This window comes from Orycteropus afer, unplaced genomic scaffold (assembly GCF_000298275.1).
Source record: "Orycteropus afer afer isolate SDZICR_OR568_19922 unplaced genomic scaffold, OryAfe1.0 scaffold00293, whole genome shotgun sequence".
NCBI lineage: Eukaryota > Metazoa > Chordata > Mammalia > Tubulidentata > Orycteropodidae > Orycteropus > Orycteropus afer.
Genome location: NW_006921880.1, coordinates 228,035 through 240,441, shown reverse-complemented (window position 1 = coordinate 240,441; position 12,407 = coordinate 228,035). Strand labels below are relative to the sequence as shown.

The following is a 12,407-nucleotide window of genomic DNA, read 5'->3' as shown; positions in this document are numbered from 1 at the left end:
CAACTGGACACTCCATTCAATTTCCAAAATATAATCTCCTGATCATCCATCCCTCATTACTAGCTCCAGCCTCAGCCATTCCTATATCATTTGGATGACATCTTTATCCTTCCAGTTTCTCAGGCCAAAAATCCTAAAGGTATCCATTGACTCCTTTTATAACCCACATCTAATCCATGAACAAATTTTGTTGATTCTATCTTCAAAATATATTCAAATTCTAACCACTTCTCACCACCACCACCACCACCACCACAGGCCAAGCCACTGCCATCTCTTGCCTGGGTTACTGCAAGATCTCCTTTCTTCTGCTCTGGCCCCTCTACAGTCTATTTTCCCCACAGTCATCTCAGTGATTCTTTTTAAAGAAGTTACTAACTCGGTTTGAGTCATTCCTCTGCTCAAAATCCTACGTGAAATGGGTCTCTGTTTCTCTCAGAGTAAAAGCAAAACTGTAAAATGGTCCTATAAGAAGACTGCACTGTCTGTGGTCCACACCCATCCTCATGACCTCTCTCAACTGTTGGTCACTACTGTCCAACTACACTGGCCTCCTGGCCGTTTCTGAACATGTCAGGCACATTCCTGTCTTAGAACTTAAAACAATTATTTAAAACACTCTTCCTTCAGACCCATGATTAACTCACTTCCTTAAGTCTGTTCAAATGCTAGCTTCTTAATGAGGTCTACCCTGAACACAGGTTTATTTTAAACTGCTAACACCTTCTCACTACCAATTCCCCTTATAGAGAGTAACTTTTTCTTTTTCTACAGCATTTATCACCTTCTAATATTCAAAGATACCACTTTGAAGACTAAGGTGTGCTTAACCCAAGTCATGGTATTCTCAATTGCCTCATATGTTTATGAAAGCTGGATAGTGAATAAGAAAAACTGAAGAAGAGTTGATGCCTTTGAATTATGGTGTTGGTGAAGAATACAGAAAGTACCACGGACTGCCAGAAGAACAAACAAATCCATCCTGGAAGAGATGCAGCCAGAATGCTCCTTGGAAGCAGAACGGCCAGACTTAGTCTCACCTACTTTGATGATGTAGTCAGAAGGGACTATTCCCTGGAGAAGGCTGTCATACTGGGTAAAGAAGAGGGTCAGTGAAAAAGAGGAAGACCCTCAACAAGATGGACTGACACAGTGGGTACAACGATGGGCTCAAGTATAGCAAGGATCATGAGGATGGCACAGGACTGGGCAATGTTTCATTCTGTTGTACATACAGTCGCTATGAGTTGAAGCTTATTCGACGACACCCAACAACAACAATAATATTCAGTATGGTTTACTTATTGTCAACTATGTTCCCTGGTATGTCCCAAATACCTACAACAGTACCTGACAGAGAAAGGACTCAGTAAATAAACATGTTAGATAAGTGAGAATACAAGGGTTAGAAGTACTAAAGGGAGCATTTGGGTAAATTGCCATGGACCTGTATGTACACTAATATGGTCAAGTCAGAAAGAAGCCTGTATTTGCAATAGAAAAAGGAAAAAGGGTCTTCTGTTTTTTTCTTTTTTTACAATTATGATGAGTTAGTTAATTCAATATACACTGAAAAGTAACATTGATCATTTTCTATTAATTGAGTGAAGAAATATTAGTTGTTGAGTATCTGAAAGAATATAGCTTTGTTTCCTGGTTTCATAACTTGTGATAAAATATAGTAGTCTGGTAAAAACTAGTGTTTAAAAAGTATCAGTAGTTGTGAAAAAATCTTCAAAGTATCTAAAAATCATCTTTTGTCTTTTCTACACATGGTTGAACTGTTGATAATGTTTCTATTCAACCCTGTGCTAGACTCCAAACTTGTATACTGACCATGATCTCTAGCCTTGGACACTTTTATATTTTAGGTTACATACTTTTTCTCAATCTGTCATTGAATCAGTTCTGACACATTCTGAACTAGATAAAATGTATTCTCAGAAATCAATATAATCGATAACCTCATTTTTTTATTTCTAATACTTAACTTCTATCCCCCAGTTTTGTCTTTCAGTGTTCACTGTGATGCTTTGCTCAACTGTTAAAACATTCTTTCCTACCTAAGGCATAGTTTCAAGAAAACCATGCATTCATTTCATATATACCTTCTTTAACATTATTACTAATAATAGATGACACCTAAATGAAGACCTATAATTATTCTTATTTAAAAAAAAGTCATCAAAATGAACACTATAATCACTTTCATGAATGAATGACTAGTTTCTGTCAAAATACTGTTTAAAACATGTAACATCGTTATATCAATGACCTCATTTCTAGTACAACCTAAGCAATTATATTTACATCTACTGAAAATATATATAATTTCTCTTTAGGTATTTGATTTTTATTCTAAAAACGAGATTTGATTCTAAAAATCAATTTTTATAAGGAATACATCATTGGAAAATTTTATCTCTTTTCTTTGTTATAATAGCTATTCACTCAGAATTAAACTAAATGCAGATCCTAATTGGGTACACAACAACAGTTATACATCATAAAAATACAGATACTTATTAAATACATATTTTAAACATACTTTTATTTTCAATTAACATGTTGCATATAGAAATTTTAGAATATATAACCAAGTAGAAGAAAAACTTAGGGAAGTAACATAATTTATTATGAAAGTGTGTTTGAATCAGAGATCCAGGATTTGAAACCCAACTATACCACTTGTTAGCTGTGTTAGCTCTTCTCAGTCTTGTCCCTTTGAAAAACATGTTGGAAAATAAGACATAGCTTGTGCCTTCCTATATTATTTTGGTCTGTGCTTAAAAGGTAATTCTCTCCCACATACCAAGAACTACTAGACATTTATTTTACATGGGAAAAATTATTTGGAACAATAAAGCAGGAACTTTTCCTGAAGATGCAAAAAAAAAAAAAAAAAAGTAATTCCCAAGAAAGTCCTTCCTTTTAAGTTCTCTATTTATGTTTTTCTTTCTCATAGTATTTTTTATTGTTGTTGTTATGTGCTGTTGAGTTGGACCTGACTCATAGCGACCCCTCCTTGGGTTTCCGAGGCAGTGTCACTATGGAAGGAGAGTGCCTAACTTTCCTTCTTTCCTTCCAAGGAGTGGCTGGTGGGTTTCAACCACCAGCCTTCTGGTTAGCAGTCAAGTGCCTTAGGCACTATGCTACCAGAGCTCCCAGCATTTGTTATCATACCAAAAAAACAAACCTGCTGACATCAAGTTGATTCCAACATATAGTGACCCTACAGGACTGAGCAGAACTGCCACACAGGGTTTCAAGGCAGGAAGCAGACTGCCACATCTTCCTCCAGAAGAGTGGTGGGCTTGAATTCCCAACCTTTTGGTTAGGAGCTGAATGCTGTAACTACTGTACCACCAGGGCTCCCCTGTTACACATAAACTCACTGCTGTCAAGTCAGATCTGACTCATAGCGACCCCTCCTTGGGTTTCCAAGGCAGTATCACTACAGAAGTAGATTGCCCAACCTTCTTTCCTGGTGGGTTTGAACCGCCAGCCCTCTGGTTAGCAGTCAAATGCCTTAGGCACTACACCACCAGAGCTCCTTTGTTACAGATAGCACTGAAAATTATATGATGTACTTGCATACTGTCTGTCTCTCCTATTAGAACTAGAACATAAGCTCTAGGAGGGCACAGACTATATGTGCCTTGTTTATTTCCGTGTTCCCACTGGCTAGAACAATGACTGGCATAATGCAGATGCTAATAAACACACAGTGAATGATTAAGTAATTCCACCTACCTAAAAGAGTTCTTAGGAAGATTAAAGAAGCCAATGGATGCAATTCTAATGACCCCATTCAATAAATAATAGCTATTACTTTATTGTAATTACTATGTGATTAAAAGTACAAACTGCCTAATTTAAGAGAAGCTAGAATTATAAGTATCTAGTCCAGAGCAATGCTTCTCAAACTTTACTGCATCAAAGGATTGCCTGGAGGACACAGATGTCTGGCCGTGCTTCAGAATTTCAGATTCAGTAGGTCTAGGGTTAACCTGATTCAAAATGATAGTCTGCTGCAACATGGCCAGTAGCTGTCCATTTCAGCTCAACAATGCTTGGGATATCAATCTTTATGCATTCGATTTCATTTTTGACAACTTCTAATATTCCTAGATTCGTAATTTGAACATTGCATGTTCTGATTATTAATGGATATCTGCAGCTGTTTTTTCTCATTTTGAGTCATTGCGCATCAGCAAATGAAGATCCCAAAAGCTTTCCTCCATCTACATCATTAAGTTCAACTCTACTTTGAAGAGGCAGCTCTTCACCAGTCATTATTCTGAGTGCCTTCCAACCTGAGGGACTCATTTTCCAACACAGTATCAGACAAAGTTTCACTGCTATTTATAAGGTTTTAAGTGGTCAGTTTTTTTTTCCCCCCCAGAACTGGACAACCACATGCTTCCTAATCTGTCTTAGTCTGGAAACTTTGCTGAAACCTGTCCACCATTGGGTAACCCTGCTGGCATTTGAAATACCAGTAACGTAGTTTCCAGCATCATAGCAATATGCAAGCCACCACAGTACAACAAACTGACAGATTAGTGGTTTTTTTTTTTTTTTAATCAGACAATCATAAGGTCTACTATGCCAGGAATGACACACTGAAGAGGAATGGTGTTGCATTCATTGTCAAGAAGAACATTCCAAGATCTATTCTGAAGTACATAGGAGCTCTGGTGGCACCATGGTTATAAAATATTGACTGCTAACCAAAAAGTCAGCAGTTTGAACCCACCAGCCACTCTGTGAGAGAAAGATAAGGTAATTTGTTTCTGTAAAGATTTATAGCCATGGAAACCCAGTAGGGCAGTTCTACTCTGTCCTACAATGGTCACTATGAGGAGGAATTGACTCAATGGCAGTAGAGTGAGATCCTGAAGTATAATGTTGTCAGTGATAGGGTAATATCCATACAGCTACACAAAAGACCAGTTACTATGATTATTACACATCAAACATAATGCTGAAGTTGAAGAAAATAAAGATTTTTACCAACTTCTGCAATCTGAGGGTAAGAAATTTGACCGCTGCCAAAGGGGCAGGGAGGCTGCATCTTCTGACCTCCTCTAACCCCACAAGAGGAAGACAGAATCACCATCAGTAGCCCAAGGCCTGTTCCTGAGAGGCCAGACATGCTGCCTCCCTCCAGCTCTTCCACCAACCCTGGTACCAACCATTCCTCCCGCAGCACCCACCACTTCTCTGCTGGGTTTGATAATTTGCTGCAGTGGTCACACAGAACTCACAGATTATGGGGTTTATTAGGGAAGCAACAGACTACAATTCAAGTTCAGAAGCGCACTCAGTCTCTCGCAGCCAGCCGTCTCACTAGCAGTCAGCAGTTTCAAGTAGCATATCACTCTCTCAGTAGTGCATGTCTCTCAGGAGCATGTTTCTCTCGGTAGCATGTCTTTCTCAACCAGCAGTCACAGAGAATTTTTCTGTCTCTGTGAGAGCTCCTTTTGAGCCCGGCAGAGTGGCCAAACTAACCAATCCCAGTATCAGAATTCTATACACCTGAGAGAAAGTGCGAACTTCCCAGAAAATTACTCTGTGCTGCTACCAACAGAAATACCCTGGGTGGATAACTTTAACAGTAAGACTTTAACTCAGTTGCTCATGGCAAATTCCTCCACAGAGTTTACAAAAACTTATGGGTAGAAAAGACACACTATGTAATTTACTACACCATAGCCGCTAACCAGAAGATCAGCAGTTCAAACCTACCATCTGCTCTACAGGAGGAAGATGAAGCAACCTACCTTCATAAAGTTTTACAGCCCTGGAAACCCAATGGGGGGTCACTATGAGTTGGAATCAACTTGACGGCAGTGGGTGGGTATTCTGCAGTATGAAATTGATCAATCATGCAATAAAGATGCACTGATAATTACTATAATTACTGGTGACTGGCATGTGAAAGTTGGAGATGAAGAAGGATCCAAACCCACTGCCACAGAGTCGATTCCAACTCATAGTGATCCTACAGGACAGAGGTAAACTGCCCCATAGAGTTTACAAGGCTGTAAATCTTTATGGAAGCACACTGCCTCATCTTTCTCCTGTGGAGCAGCTGGTGAGTTCGAACTGCTGACCTTTTGTTAGCAGCCAAATGTATTAACCGTTATGCCACCACATCGCCTTAAGAAGGATCAGCAGTTGGAAAATATGGTCTTGGTGACAGACATGATGGTGGAGAGTGAATGACAGAATTTTTCAAGATCAACAACTTATTAATTGCAAATACCTTTTTTCAATAATCTAAATTGGGACTATACTATAAGTGGACCTCACCAGATAGAAAAAACAAGAATCAAAATTACTATACATCTGTGGAAAGAGATGATGGAGAATTTTAATATCACCTTAGTATCAGTCAAAACAAGGCCAGGGGATGACTCTGAAACAGACCATCAATTGCTCATACGCAAGTTCAAATTGAAGATGAAAACAAGCCTACGAGAGCCAAAATACAACTTTGAGTATATTCCACTTGAATTTAGCTACCATGTGAAGAACAGCTCTGACACAGTGAACACTAATGACCAAAGACCAGATGAGTTGTGGGATGACATCGAAGATATTATATATGAAGAAATCAAAATGTCATTAAAAAGACAAGGAAGAAAGGTCAAAATGGATGTCAGAAGAGACTCTGAAACTTGCTATTGAATTTGCTAAGGGAAGATATTTTGAAGTAAAAGTTGAACAGAAGATTTCAAAGGGTAACTCAAGAAGACAAAATATTATAATGAAATGTGCAAAGACCGAGAGGTAGAAAACCAAAATGAAAGAACACACTCAGCATTCTTCAAGTTGAAAGAAATGAAGACAAAATTCAAGCCTCACCTTGCAGTATTAAAGGATTCTATGGGCAAAATATTGAACGATGCAAGAAGCATCAAAAGAAGATGGAAGCAATGCACAGAGTCACTGTACCAAAAAGAACTGGTCAACACTCAACCATTTCAGGAGGCAGCATATGATCAAGAACCGATGGTATTGAAGGAAGAAGTCCAAGCTGCATGACTGAAGTGGCAAAAAAACAGGGCTCTAAGAATTGATGTAATACACATTGAGATGTTTCAACAAACAAATGTAGCACTGGAGGTGCTCACTGATCTATGCCAAGAAATTTGGAAGATAGCTACTTGGCCAGCCAACTGGGAGAAATCCATACTCATGCCAATACAAGGAAAGGTGAGCCAACAGAATTTGGAAATTATCAAACAATATCATTAATATAATACATAAGTAAAATTTTGCTGAAGAAAATTCAAAAATGGTTGCAGCAGTACACTGACAGGGAACTGTCAGAAACTCAAGCCAGACTGAGAAGAAGATGTAGAATGAGAGGTTCATTGCTGATGTCACACGGTTCTTGGCTAAAAGCAGAGATGTGTGTCTGTGTTTTATTGACTACACAAAGGGATATGACTGTGTGGATAGTAACAAATTATGGGTAACACTGTAGTGGTAGGTCAGGCTGTGTGTTAACTTGTCTGGGCTGTAATTTGGAGTAACTCAGAAGCTGGATGTAATTATTCCTCATGATGAGATTGGATGTGGTGTAATTATCTCTACAGTGGAATTTGCTATGAGTTGAAGGGGAGATGCCTTTCGGAAGCCTGCTTCCAGTATATATGGAGAAGCTTTGGGAAGGGTCTCTAGCTTTTTGGCTAATTTTGGATCCTGCATTTGGCCATCTTCATCTCCAGTTCCTGCAATTGAACCGGTGGCCTGTCATGTTGCCTGCCAGTGTTGGGACTGTTTAATTTTACCTGCTGATCTTGGATTCATCAACTTCAGTAGCCAGCAGCTGCATGAGTCAGGAGAAGCCTCAACCTTGCTCCAGTGGGCCTGGAACAAGAGGCAGAGCTGAAGACCAAGGTCAAGGGGCCTCCACCCAGCCCCTGATGCCAGCACTCAGAACTCTGACTTCTGGCAGTGCTGACTAGAACCAACACTCTGAACTCTAACTTTTTCTAGCCTCCTAAACTGTGAGAGAATAAATTTGTTTGTTGAAACCATCCACCCATGGTATTTCTGTTATAGCAGCACTACAGAACTAAGACAATTATGAAGAATGGGAATTCCAGAACACTTAAATTGTGCTCATAAAGAACCTGTACATAGACCAACAAGTAGCTGTTTGAACAGAACAAGGAGATCCTGCACGGATCTTTTCAGAAAGGTGTTGTGTAAGGGTTGTATCATTTCATCATAACTATTCAATCTGTATGCTGAGCTAATAATCTGATAAGCAGGGCTATATGAAGAAGAATGCAGCATCAGGATTAAAGAAAGACTTATTAACAACCTGCAATATGCAGATGACACAATCTTACTGATGATGATCAAAGACTTCAGTATGGATTACTGAACAACATAGAAGAAAACAAATCCTCACAACTGGACCAATAAGCAACATTACGATAAACGGAGAAAAGACTGAAGTTGCCAGGGATCAACAATCAATGCTCAGGGAAGCAGGAGTCAAGACATCAAATGATGTATTACATTGGGCAGATCTGCTGCAAAAGATCTCTTTGCAATGTTAAAAAGCAAAGATACCAGTTTAAAGACTAAGGTGTGCTTGACCAAAGCCATGGTATTTTCCAGTGGCTCATGAACACACAAAAGTTGGATAATGAATAAGGAAGACCAAAGTAGAAATTGATGCCTTTGAATTATGGTGTTAGCAAAGAATATTAAATATACCATGGACTGCATAAGAATAAACAAATAGGTATCTGAAGAAGTACAGCCAGAATGCTCCTTAGAAGTGAAGACAGCGAGACTACTTCTCATGTAGTTTGAACATGTCATCATCAGGAGGGAGCAGTCCCTCGAGAAGGATGTCATGCTCGGTAAAGTACAGAGTCAGAGGAAAAGGGCAAGACCTGCAACAAGATGGACACAGTGGTTGCAACAATGGGCTCAAACATAGCAACAATTGTGAGAACGGCACAAGACCAGGCAGTGTTTCTTTCTGTTGTCCACAGGGACGTTACTGAGTCAGAAGTGACTTGATGGCACCTACCAACAACAACAATAGGGTAAATCTACTCCTGAAGAGTTGATTATGACTCAGTGAACATACAAGACAAAGCAGAACTGCTCCATAGGGTTTCCAGGGCTGTAAATCTTTATAGAAGCAGACTGCCACCACATCTTTCTCCCAGGGAGGTGGTTGGTGGTTCAAACTGCTGACCTTTCAGTTAGCAGCTGAACACTTTAACCACTGCACCATCAGAGCTCCCAAGTCGAGGGTAAGGCCCAAGAATTTTTCTAGCTAACAAGTTTCTAGGGGATGTTGCTGCTGGTTGATGCTGCTAACCTGCGGACTCTACTTTGAGTAGTGAGTGTACATAGCATAAGATTACTGAGGATTGAGTATCAAAGTACCAAGAGTTCTTTATACCTTACTTAAGTACATATGCATTTATACTTGCTGAAAATTGCTGGCAGTACTTAAATTTTACATGTTATGATTAAGTTATTCCTTCATTCTTGAATATTATCACACAAAATCAGCAAGTCCCTTAACTGTCACATCAATGCTATTTAATTATCATTTAACCTTGCCTTTTTGTGTAAGTTAAAAACTAACTACAACTATGTGTTTTACTACAGAATTCATTCTTAGTTAAGGGTTTACTGCCTAACCTCTGAAAAGGCAGAAAGAAAGAAGAAAGCTTTTCTTTCCTGTACCACAGAATTCTATGTCTATAACCTTCCTTTTTCTAAGGAAAGAATCATCAGATTCTTAAAGGGGTCCCTGACCACAAAAGGGTTAAGAACAAATACACTATATCTTCACACTTTAGCTGCTGGAACAAAGCTCTTTTGTTCTCTGTTTAAGTGAAAGTCTTTCATTTTAAATCAGCAACCTACACAACCAGAAATACACTCTAAGCAGCTTCAAAAAGTTTCTCAGGGCCCTCATGCAAGAGATAGAGCACCCCTTAATCTACAACCCTCCCAAGACCCACAAGGCCTGTGCCTAGATTCTAGAAGACAGCTTTTCAAAATTCTTAACTTCTAACCTACATTGCCTTCATGCCTTTCAAGTTACCTATCACTGCATTTGAGTCTTTGAAAGAAAAAAACACACAATAAATAATCAACTTATTAGCCATTCACTTATTCATTCAAGCTTTTATTGCGTGCTTGAGGACCAGGTAATAGCGATATGCTTAACTCAGATCTGTCTACGGCAGCAGGTGGGTGGCACACCTAGGAGAGGATGAGTTTTAAAGGATGGGAAACTCTTATCTGGACTGTGGGGAAGAAGAGCCAGTAGCTGAACTACATACGTTTAGATGGTGGGAGAAGAAGCAGGCAGAACTCGGACACAGCTAAGATGCTTTCATTTATCTTGAGGACAATGGAGCATCTACAGCAAATTTTAGGGTTGCATAAAGAACGATCTCAAAAGGCAATGTGATAGTGTATGTCAACTTGGCTGGACCATGATTCTAAGCGGTTTAACAGTTATGATGTAGTCATTCCCCATGATGAGATCTGATATAATGTAATCATCTCCATGATGAGACCTGCTATGAGCAGCCAATCAACTGAAAGAGAGTTTCCTTCAGGGTGTGTCCTGCTTCTGACATACATGGAAAAACTCCGGCCAAGCACTCAGGCTTTTCGCTCCATACGGCTCCGGCATCTGCCTTGTGATCATCTGACCTCCAGTTCCTGGACTTGAACCAGTGGCCTGCCATACTGCCTACTAATCTAGGGACTGCTGCCTTCACAGCCTGTGTGCCAACAGCCTGCCATCTTACCTGCTGATCTTGCATTTGACAGCCGTAGAAGGCAGCAGCCTGTGGATCTTGGGTTCATCAGCCCCTATCAGCTACATATGTCAGGAGAAGCCTCCAGCTTGATGCCTGACCCATGGACTTAGGGCTTGCCAGTCTCCTCTACAACGACATGAACCATTTCCTTAAGATAAATTTCTCTCTCTCTTGCTATCTATCTATCTAAGCTTCACTGGTTTTGCGAGAGTCAAGCATCAATCAGTTCTTGCTTGTACAACTGAGTGTTGGCATCTCATTCATTTGTTCTTTCATATGTCGGGATCCAGGTGTCTTTAAGCCATCTAAATGGGACATCTTATCAATCCTGCTAGGACTGATGCTCAGAATCTCAGAAAAAAAGGTCCAAGCCAAAAATAAAGAATTGGGAGACACCAGCAAAGGTAGCTGAAGTATCAGAGTAGAAGAGTTCACACAGAGCAGAGACAGACAGATTGATGCATCTGTAGAGATTTCTTCTTGGCTTATGAGAAGTTTCACATGATAGAGTCTAAGTTCCAAATTTATCTTATTTACAACTCTACTCCCATTGCCTAGTAAAGTACCTGACATTTATTTCTTTAGCTTTATTAGGCTATTAAAATTACCTCAAAGATTGTTTGTTGTGGTTGTTAGTTGTTGCTGAGTCAATTCTAACTCATGGCAACCCCACGTGTTACCACAGAGCAGCACTAACACATAGGGTTTTCTTGGCTGTAACCTTAATCACCAGGTCTTTTCTTCTGTGGTACCCCTGGATGGGTTCAAATCACCAACCATTAGGTTAAGAGTTGAGTACCAAGGGACATTTCAAAGGTGCCCTGGTGGAACAGTGGTTAAAAGAGCTCAGCGGCTAACTGAAATGTCAGCCAGCTGATCTCTGGGAAAAAGATGTGGAAATCTGCTTCCGTGAAGAAATCCTACTCTGTCCTAAAGGGTTAATATGAGTTGGAATCAACTCAGCAATGGGTTGGGTTGGGTTTAATGTAGTTAACTTTATAACATGCCTAATGCAGATGTAGGAGCTCTGATAGCATAGTGCCTAAGGCACTTGACTGCTAACCCACCAGCCACTCCTCGGAAGGAAGGTTGGGGAATCTACTTCCGTAGTGATACTGCCTCGGAAACCCAAGGAGGGGTCTCTATGACTTGGGTCCGACTTGACAGCACTTAACAACAACAACAACAACAATGTAGATTTCTTTGATCTCGCATTAAGGGATCATCTAACACTAAAACTCATTTGCGTTTGAAATTTTCCACTCATCATTTGCTTTTATCTGTTGTTGTTAGGTGCCGTTGAGTCGTTTCCGACTCATAGCGACCCCATACACAGCAGAATGAAACACTGCCCAATCCAGCTATACACTAGATGTATAAACACTCCATGATCCCTGCTATACTTGAGCCCATCATCGCAGCCACCATGTCAATCCATCTCGTTGAAGGCCTCCCCCTCTTTCGTCGACCCTCCATCCTACCAAGCATGACATCCTTCTCCAGGGAATGGTCGCTCCTGACAACATGACCAAAATAGGTGAGACGAAGTCTGGCCATTCTCGCTTCCAAGGAGCA

General features: G+C 40.1%; 1 protein-coding gene across 1 annotated transcript in view; it reads right to left on the bottom strand.

Annotated features, from left to right (window-relative positions):
- Positions 1–12,407, bottom strand: part of PCGF5 (polycomb group ring finger 5) — a 67,066-nt gene that overhangs the window by 45,811 nt on the left and 8,848 nt on the right. The gene's annotated exons all lie outside the window — the stretch shown is intronic.